The sequence below is a fragment of the Podarcis bocagei genome, assembly GCF_964188305.1.
Source record: "Podarcis bocagei genome assembly, chromosome: 1".
Classification (NCBI taxonomy): Eukaryota; Metazoa; Chordata; class Lepidosauria; order Squamata; family Lacertidae; genus Podarcis; species Podarcis bocagei.
This window is the reverse complement of record NC_138125.1, coordinates 123378602-123388923: the sequence shown is the minus strand read 5'-3', so window position 1 is coordinate 123388923 and position 10322 is coordinate 123378602.

Genomic DNA, 10322 nt, shown 5'->3' with positions numbered 1-10322 from the left:
TGGCCTGGGATTCAGACTCGGAGGCTGAACCTGAGGGATCCCAGCCTGCACAGGAGTCCCCGCCTCCAGAACCAGCTGAGCTGGGGCTGGGGCCTGAGCCTGAAGGGTCCTCACCTGTGCTGGATCCTCAGGTGCAGGCACCAGCTGAGTCTGCTCTTGCCCCTGAAGTAATGGAGGACCCATTGCCTGCAGGTGCTCCACTCTCAGCCCCATCAGAGGAAGCTGAGGTTGCCTCTGGGTCCGGTAACCCTCCAGCCTCTCCTGAGCTGCAGAGGCTCAGAGCAGAGAGGCGGGGGGAACTGAGTTCCTGCAGGAGGAGTGCTCGCCTCCAGGCCAGGAGAGGCGAGTCACCAGAGGATCGGGGCCGCCCTATGCCTCGGGGCAGATTAAAGCCGGCCAGCCCCAGTCCCAAGTTGCAGGAGCAACATTGTTGGTTGCTAGTTCCTGCCTGAACCATGTCCTGCTTTCCTGCCTGAGCTCCTGACTCCCTGCTTGCATGCCTGTTCCTGACTTCACCCAACTCCCTGCCCTTCACCCAGCTTCAGCTACTAGAGACTGCCTCCACGTTGCACCTTTGACCACAGACCGGACTTGGACCTCGCCTCTCGGGTAGCCCACGGGATCAGCACAGAATAGTAGAAATTGTATCCATTAATGGACAGCGCAGCTCCATTTTCTATTTCTCCTGGTCTCCTCCCACAACTGCTCCATTTCCTATAATGTGTTACAGCAGCCCAATATCCCACAAAGGGCAAAAGCAGACACTGAAAATATACCTTGGGTGATGCTCTGGACAGTAATGGATTTTACCACATATCATCACTGGTGTATATTCTACAACAGAATGGTCAGATCCTCTACCACAACAGTTGTTGGCTGAGGCATTCCTTTCTACAAAAATGTCTATATGCCGTTAAGATAAATTGTGTATACAGTGGTGCCCCGCAAGACGAATGCCTCGCAAGACGGAAAACCCGCTAGATGAAAGGGTTTTCCATTTTTGAGCTGCTTCGCAAGACGATTTTCCCTATGGGCTTGCTTCGCAAGATGAAAACGTCTTGCGAGTGTTCCGATTCCCCCCCCCCGCTTCCCCCCTTTTTCTAAGCCGCTAAGCCGCTAATAGCCTTTTAGCCGCTAAGCCGCTAAGCCTTTAATAGCCGCTAAGCCTTTAATAGCCGCTAAACCACTAATAGCGCTAATGCGCTAATCCGCTAATGGGGTTGCTTTGCAAGACGAAAAAACCGCTAGACGAAGAGACTCGCGGAACGGATTAATTTCGTCTTGCGAGGCACCACTGTAATTGAATGAAACAGTTAGGCTGATTGCTTTTTGAGGGGGGTTAATATTTACAAGATTAGTATGTTGCCAGATTGATGGCAGTGGGTTTTTGTTTTTGGCTTGAGCCGTTTGTTTTCCGAGAGCTAGTCAAAAAATGGTCTTATTGAGTCCAGCTGCTGAACTCAGATCTCACAGATGGAGGCCACAATTCCACACGGATTGCAAAGCCATGGCAAGACTGAGCAGGCAAATCAGCATGTGGTCATGTACAAGAGAAACTCATCTAGGCGGAGCTGTTCTCCGCATTAAAGCAATCAGAATCAGCTTAGTCAATTTTGTGTGGTTTTACTTAGGCGTTGGAAGATTTTCCATTCATAAAGTTTGCCCCAACACCAGACTTGACTGTTTCACCACTGGAGTCACAGAGTTTTAGCAGGCAAGATAAATCAGTGTCCTCTGTTTTATCTGTCAGTAAGTTTTCCTTCTGTCCTCTTCTGCATATGAGCAAAGAAATTTGGTTACATTTTAGACTCTGCTCTTTTTCAGACTCCTGCTGCAAAACTTTAATTCAAGTGAACTTTGAAGTTCAATATCATATATATATATATATATATATATATATATATATATATATATATATATATCATTTTTATTAAATTTTCTGTTTCACAATTTAAAATACTCATTTTAATCCTTATGATATCAATGACTTCCCTTCTCTTTCCATAGTTCATTTTACATATCATAAATCCCTGCATATTTTACAAAAACTATACCATTCAGTATTCCATTATTGCATCCATCAAAACTTATTTACACTGTTGAATTTATCTAAATGCTGTGTACAGTTATATCCCATATATCCAATAAACGCTTTCCAATCTTCTTTAATTGTATGATCTTCTCATATTCTATATGTTAAGTCTGCGAGTTGTGCATATTCAGTCAACTTAAGTTGCCCTTCTTCGTTGGTTGGGACCTCACTCGTTTTCCATTTTTGGGCTAACAAAACATGGGCCGCAGTAGTAGCATACATAAATAACCTTTTTTGACACCTGGGAATTTTAGTCTGAATTATCCCCAACAGAAAGGACTCTGGTTTTCTGGAAAAGTACTTTTAAACATTTCCCCCCCAATTCATTATGGATCATTTCCCAGTACTCTTATCCTTGTACAAGTCCATTATCCCTTTACAAGTCCAGAAGGCTTATATCAAATTGCTTCACCGATGCATATTGACGGATGCAATATCCAGTGCTAGGTGTATAAATGATGACACCACAGATTGATGCCACAAAGATGGGTCATGTCACCACATATACAATGCTTACAAATGGATTCAGGCCACACGTTCAGCTGCAACTCATCTACATTCTTGAAAGGGAATGAGATGAATTCACACAGGATGAGATTATCAATGGCTGCAAGTCATGTTGGCTGTGCACTACCTTGAGTAACAGAGATGGCGTGCCTCTGAAAACCAGGTGCTAAGGAGCAGAAACGTGCTCTTGCGCTCAATAGTGATAGAAGGATATGTTGACTCCTTTTCTCCCAGTTTCTCATTTTTCCAATCTTAAACTTGGTTCTCCACATTTCTGCAGCAATTTGCAATTTTTCTTTTTTAAAAACTCCCTCCCTTTTCCCAGCGTTCTAGGACAAATTTCACCTAATAAACACATCTAACCCTAACCCTAACCAAAGTACACATTTTTTTTGCGAGCAGTTGCTCCTCATGTAATGGATTGTTGTGCGTCATTTTCACTAATACATTCATTTTAAGGCAAGTCTTACATAATATACACATTTTTGTAAACACTGGATGGTTAGAGCAGTGTTTCCCAACCTTTTTTGGGCAAAGGCACACTTGTTTGATGAAAAAAATCTCGAGGCACACCACCATTACAGCCCCGTGACGTCAGCGCGCAGCGTCACGCCGGGAGGGACGCACGAAAGTGTAAGTTTCCAAGCTTTGGGGGTGGGGGGGAGGAGGCAGCAAAGCGAGGCAGGAAGGAGAGCGCGGCTTGGCTGGGTGAGCTTTGGCAGGGGCAGGGAATGAGAGCCGCGAGGCGGGCGCTGCGGACGGAGGCGCTGCCCGCCGAGCTCGCAGGCAGCCAGGCAGGCAGACGGCGAGAGCCCCGCGCTGGGCGGCCTCTCCTCGCCGCCGCCGCCCCGCCTCTCGCCGCCCGACTCGCCCGCCTCCCTCCAGGCAACATCTCGCGGCACACCAGGCAACATCTCACGGCACACTAGTGTGCCGCGGAACAGTGGTTGGGAAACACTGGGTTAGAGAACTGCTGTCAGGGACTGGACTGAGGAGGAATGGTGGAGATTGCCCCCCCTTCTCCTGAACCTTCCTGAAGAGGGCAGTATAGATTTACAATGGTGGTTTGCAGGAGGTGGCAGTTGGCAGGTTATTCTGCTTCTTTGAGTGAGAACGTGGGAATATGGTGACTTCAAGCAGACACTGTCTGGAAGAGTTTGAGAGGACAAGCAAGCTATGGATTAATAACTTATGCACTGCTATGAAGCAGTTTTGCAAGCAAAAGGAATAAACCCTCTCTTGGCCTCAAGAGAGAAATGCATTGAATAATACTAGTTCAACTGTTGCCAACTTGACAAGTAAAGGTTTATCTTCAAGTCTCATATAAGGTGTCTATTTTATCACAAAAAGCTAACAGCAAGGTAGCAAGTCACCCAAGTTAGCGCAAGAAGTTTCACAGCTTAGCAGGGAGCTAAAACTTTTGCCCTGCTTCTAATCATTGTGTCTTCAGGCGAATGTCCGAATACAGCTATTGCTTCTGTGTTTACAACAAAGCATCCACCTTTTAAGCTTCTGCTATCAAAGTGTAATACTGTCAACTCACAACTTGTGTGAGGGTTACATTCAGGGGATGTGTAAAGCCAAAACTATGTATAGCCAACACAACCCCAGAATCACCCATGCATGAGCATCCCTATGTTTCTTTTTTTTAAAAAAAATATATTTTTAATTAAAGATTTTATTGGTTTACAAGAATACGTGCATGGTCTCTTTTTTCAGGTTGAATTTTGTACTCCTAGCAGCCAGAAACATTATAGCCAAACACTGGAGGGACCTGTCAGGAGTGAACAAGGACCACTGGTACCAAGTTGTATGGGAAACAGCCTTCCTAGAAAAGCTTTTGAATTATGGTGCTGGAGGAGACTCTTGAGAGTCCCATGGTCTGCAAGAAGATCAAACCTATCCATTCTTAAGGAAATCAGCCCTGAGTGCTCACTGGAAGGACAGATCCTGAAGATGAGGCTCCAATACTTTGGCCACCTCATGAGAAGAGAAGACTCCCTGGAAAAGACCCTGATGTTGGGAAAGATTGAGGGCGCAAGGAGAAGGGGATGAAAGAGGACAAGATGGTTGGACAGTGTTCTCGAAGCTACCAGCTTGAGTTTGACCAAACTGCGGGAAGCAGTGGAAGACAGGAGTGCCTGGCGTGCCCTGGTCCATGGAGTCACGAAGAGTCGGACACAACTAAACGACAACACAACAACAAGAAAAGCCAACCCACAGACCTAAACTGACATGGGTACAAATAAAAGAGGACACCTTCACTCTGGTATGGCTCCCTTTGATTACATACAGAGCCCATCAAGACAACAACAAGAACCCACCAACAGCATACAAATCAATATGGTTAACTGGACTCAACCATCCCTCACTCTCTCTCTTACACACAAACAAATTTCACTGCAGCCAATTAAGACAACCAACCAAGCCCTGTCCCCCAACCTCTCTCACTACCAAGGAAATATAATAAGTGAATAGAAAGAAAACCTATGCAAATGATGCTGACACAAAACTCCACACATATGTTAACAAAAAGAGTATGTTTCACAACTCCACCCCCTTCTTCCCCAACCTCATACTGTATACAACATCCCTATGTTTCTGAAGCTGGCGCACCAAGCAGGCCTTGCCCCTCACACAAGGCAGAAAGATTTTGAGCTCCTCCCTGCCTTGCTTACAAGGCTCTGGGAAGCTCTCGTGCGGGTTCTGGGAGAGCCTCCCAAAGCCTAGTAAGCAGGGCAGAGAGCTTAAAAGCTCTTTCCATGGCAGGGAAGCTCTCTGCCTTGCATGCGTTTAATATTTGCGATTTCAGCTGGCCAACCACCAAGCATGTGAAGCTGTGATCCCAGAAGTTAAATGTGCACGTTGCGAGCCAGATGCATTTATTTCCTGAGGGATAGCTCCACCCAAATTAACATTTCCCCAGAGCAGTAGTTATGTTTGTTCTGTCACAGCAAAAGCAACATAGCATCCAGAAAAATGTGTTCTCCGTAGCAGAGAGTGTGTGTTGCGGTGGGGGATACAAGCCACCCCATTGTTGCTGGGTGGATTTGTGGAGGGACCCAGCCAGTGAATTGGTTAATCAGGTCGCTGGGGAGACCTGCTTGTTGCCAATTTTGAAGGAGGGGTCAGAGGTTTTAAATACTGGTCGCCCAACTTTGAGCGTTCTCTTGACTGCTTGCACCGGATCACCCGCCCACCCTCCCTGTATTGGGGGGTTGTTCGCTTGACCTTGCTATGCCTGTCATGGGGTCGTCTGCTTTGAGGCAGGGGCCTGGTAGGAATTTGTCCATTTGGCTGATTGGCTGTTGCCATTTGGTTTTGCCTACTGCGTAGCAAATCGTCACAACTTGTAAGGTTGGCGGTTAGGCATTGGTTCAAATTGGTTGGTGGAGGGGTAAGTGCCTACCCCTCCAATGGTAGTGTGGAAAGGGAATCCCATTAAAGGAATCCAGGGGCTTGTCATTCTTTTCGTCCTTGTCCCTGGCATCGGACTTGGGCCGTGCAAGCCACCAGGAGCATGAGGGTGAGAAGTGAGGGACTGATGCCCAGCTTCATTTTCTCCCCAAAAGTTGTTTCCCGCACTGGCTTTCGCTGGAATCCGGAAGTCAGTTGTCCCCTGGGCAAGGACAGATAGTTGGAACCAATGCCTAAGCAACCACTCCCTTGGATGTATTTAAATAAAGTTGTGGCCAAAATCGTGCCAAAAACCCAATGTTTGTGATGTGTGAGTTATTGGGGGGTGGCTTGGGGACCTCGACACGCAACAGAAGTGTGCCCCTTCATAGAGGGAATGAAATTATAGCCTATAGAGGTAACATTTTTGAATCCTATCCACAGAACATGAAAGGGCCTTGTATGCTCTGACCGCAACCTGAACTCTTCAGTGAGAAAGGCCGTTTCCACATGCATTTGTTCCCTGGTGTGAAGCGATATCTGGTGCAAATGAAGTCCAAGCAAAATCTTAGCATAGCAAAAATTTTGATTCAAGTCCAGCGCGTGGTTTACAAGTCTTCGCAATGCTGCCCTGCAAAATCTCTGCGCTTGCTACTCCCAACTGGTTGCCAAGACCAGATAAGATACTGGCAGGTTTTTTTTGCAGAGTGAAGCAAATGGGAGTTTAAAAAACCCAAACGTGTCAAACTAAAACCAGCCAGCTGCCAAATCAACCCACTCTCAAAGCACAGGACTGAAGAATGTATGGAACATTACACCTCTATAGAAATATTTTGTCTCCTGGCCTACCTGGTGGCAAGTCAGTATGTCAAGTCCCCAGTCCAGGGTCAATCCACATGTCCAAAGTCCCACAGAGATCCAGGAGCATCTAAGGTCCTTCAACATGGGCATTTGAGCAGACACAGCCCCTCCGTTTTGTACTTTGCATGCTGATTGCAGCATCTGGGTCTGATGAGACAGATGACCCTCACCTGTTCCTAGCCTCCTCCCAGAGCTAGCGAGCCCCACCTGGCCAGCTAGAAAGCTGGGCTGTGGGCCCTTGCTTGTCTCAGCCTCCTGGAGTGTCCCTCCCACTGCTCCCTATGCCTCAGAGCCCACTGTGTTTGGGGAGACAGGGCCCCTCTGGCTCTGGTGATGGGTCCTGCTATTCTGGTTCCTGTGCACTGACACCATCACCCTGCGAGTACTTCATACACCAACCTCTCCTTCCCCATCCCCAGGTTCTGGCTACAACCCTTGCTCCTCTCCCCATTGTTCTGCCAGTTCATGGCATTTGCTACTACATTTGCTACTACGTGCCCATGTATACTTAAAGCTGGTCTGTATCATCCATACAGTGAATTTTCTGTATTACTTAGTTTAAAAAAGTGGGATACAAATGCAATAAGGTAAAGGATCTCTGGATAGTTAAGCCTTGTCCAATTTGACTATGGAGTGTGGAACTCATCGTAAATAGGGAGGTCTACATCTTAAGACCTTCATTTTATAAGTTCCCAATAATAATAATAATAATAATAATAATAATAATAATAATAATAATAATATTTTTTTATTTATACCCTGCTCTTCCCGGTTCAGAAAACTGGGCTCAGGGCAGCTAACAACAAATTTAAAACACTTAATTGTAGAAGCAGCATAAAATACAGTATAAAAACATGAATAACAATAAAATTCAAAGTTCGGAAATCAATTTGGGGAAAATCCATCTAATAAGCATTAGATAGTCAGCAGGGCTAGCTGGTGGAATTAGTCCTACTTGGGCTAGCGAGGAGGCCAGGGGAGAATTAGCTGTGGGGTCTCAGAGTGGGTAATCTTCATAAAAGGGGAGGGGGGAAGGAAGAGAAGGGAAATAAAAGATCAGGCTGAATTCAAATTAAAGGCCAGGCGGAATAGCTCTGTCTTACAGGCCTGATGGAAGGAGGTTAAATCCTGAAGGGCCCTAGTCTCATGGGACAGAGCATTCCACCAGGTCAGAGCCATCACTGAAAAGGCCCCGGCCCCGGTGGAGAATAGTCTGACCTCCTTAGGGCCTGGGACCTCTAAACTATGGTTATTCATGGACCTTAAGGTCCTCTGCGGGGCATACCAGGAGAGGCAGTCCTGTAAATATGAGGGCCCTAATCCGCAAAGGGCTTTAAAGGTCAAAACCAGCACCTTCAACCTGAGCCTATACTCCACCGGGAGCCAGTGCAACTGGTAAAACACTGGGTGACTAATCTCCCATGGCAGGGACCCCGTGAGGAGCCTCGCTGCAGCATTCTGCACCCGCTGGAGTTTGTGGGACAGTTTCAAGGACAGCCCCGCGTAGAGCGAATTGCAGTAGTCAAGCCTGGAGGTGACCGTCGCATGGATCACTGTGGCCAGATCAGGGCGGGAAAGATAAGGGACCAACTGCTTGATGCGGCGAACGTGGAAAAATGTCGCCTTGGCTGTTGCTGTAACCTGCGCGTCCATGGAAAGGGAGGCATCAAGGATTACACCTAAACTCTTAACGGAAGGCACTGGCGCTAATTGGGCCCCTGTAAGAGAAGGGAGTTGGTCCCTCATTCCCATGCCATCCTAACCCAGCCAGAGGACCTGTGTCTTTGAAGGATTTAACTTCAACCGGCTCCCAGGCAGCCATCCAGGCACAGCTTCCAAACATCTCTTCAATGTGTCCGGGGCTGAGTCGGTGTGGCCATCCACCAGCAGATAGAGCCGAGTGTCATCAGCATATTGGTGGCAACCCAGCCCAAAGCTCCAGACAATCTGGGCAAGGGGGCACATAAAGATGTTGAAAAGCATTGGGGAAAGGATTGCCCCCTCGGCACTCCACACACCAAGGAATGGTGCAACGACATCTCCCTCCCTAGCGCCACCCTCTGTCCCCGACCACAGATAAAACAGCACAGCCATTGTGATCAATGTTAATGATGTTCCCTGACAAAGTAAGGATGAAAACACAACAATTGTTGAAGAAGTGGACCTGGCATCTTAGGTCTTCAGCCTTGCAGTTTCCCTATCTTGGCAAAACATTTTAACTAGAGGTCATTGGATGATGAAAGATTGCTTCATCTGCCCTGTAACACCAACAGAGCTATTACTCAGTTTGAGATTCAGAAAACTGTGCTGAGTAAAAAACAACAACAAATAGTTTTTATTGTATTTTCCCAGAGATGCTGCAACAGTGATATAGACCACTTATTTACTCCATAAAGCTCATTTTAATCAAAATTGATCCAGGGCCAGGAGTACCTGATGGCTTTATTTATTCTTGTTTAGAATAATGGGGTGTTCAAAATCTTAAGAGTTGGATGAAACTCTAGATTCCAAAGGATTTCAGACATATAAATGTCAAGCAGACACAAACACTATTTAGATAGACAAGTCAAGCAACTATCTTAAAGAGAGCCAAAAATTAATGACAAGAACTGTTCTCGTCCTCAACGCTGAGCAGACATGTAGCGAATTGTGCCTTAAAAAAAAGAAAATACAGAAATATCTTTCGCCAAACAGTTTGGTAAGAGAATTAACGATGAGGGAGTTATTGTGTGGGTGTGTTGTTATTTAGCTCCTCTAAACCCAAAGAGAAACTGCATTGCATCAATGACTGCCAGGCTGGCCTTTCAAGAAAATTCTGGGATATCTTCTCTGAGCGGTGTCACTTCAGCAGACTAATTTACAAACTAGTGACAAGCTTATCTGGATCAGAAAGAACAATCATAAGCTCATAGTGAGCTTCCCCATAAACACTGAGGACTCAGGAGGGGGGCAGATGGGAGAACTCCCAGAAAAGCACATGGGGAGAGGGGGGATAACTCTGTCTGACCAGCAGAAAAATACTTGTGCTGATGGAACCATTTCCGCAGTGCAACATTGAACCCCTCCCAATAGATCCGGTCTTTCGTCCGAGGAGTTCAAGGTAGCAGACATGGTTCTCCACATTTTATCCTCACAACAACCCTGTGAGTAATAATAATTTATTTATACCCCGCCCATCTGGCTGGGTTTCCCCAGCCACTCTGGGCGGCTCCCAACAGAATATTAAAAACATGATAAAAGATCAAATATTAAAAGCTTCCCTAAACAGGGCTGCCTTCAGATGTCTTCTAAAAGTCAGGTAGTTGTTTATTTCTTTGACATCTGACGGGAGGGCGTTCCACAGGGCAGGCGCCACTACCAAGAAGGCCCTCTGCCTGGTTCCCTGTAACTTCGTTTCTCGCAATGAGGGAACCGCCAGAAGGCCCTTGGACCTCAGTGTCCAGACTGAGAGACAGTGGCTTGCCCA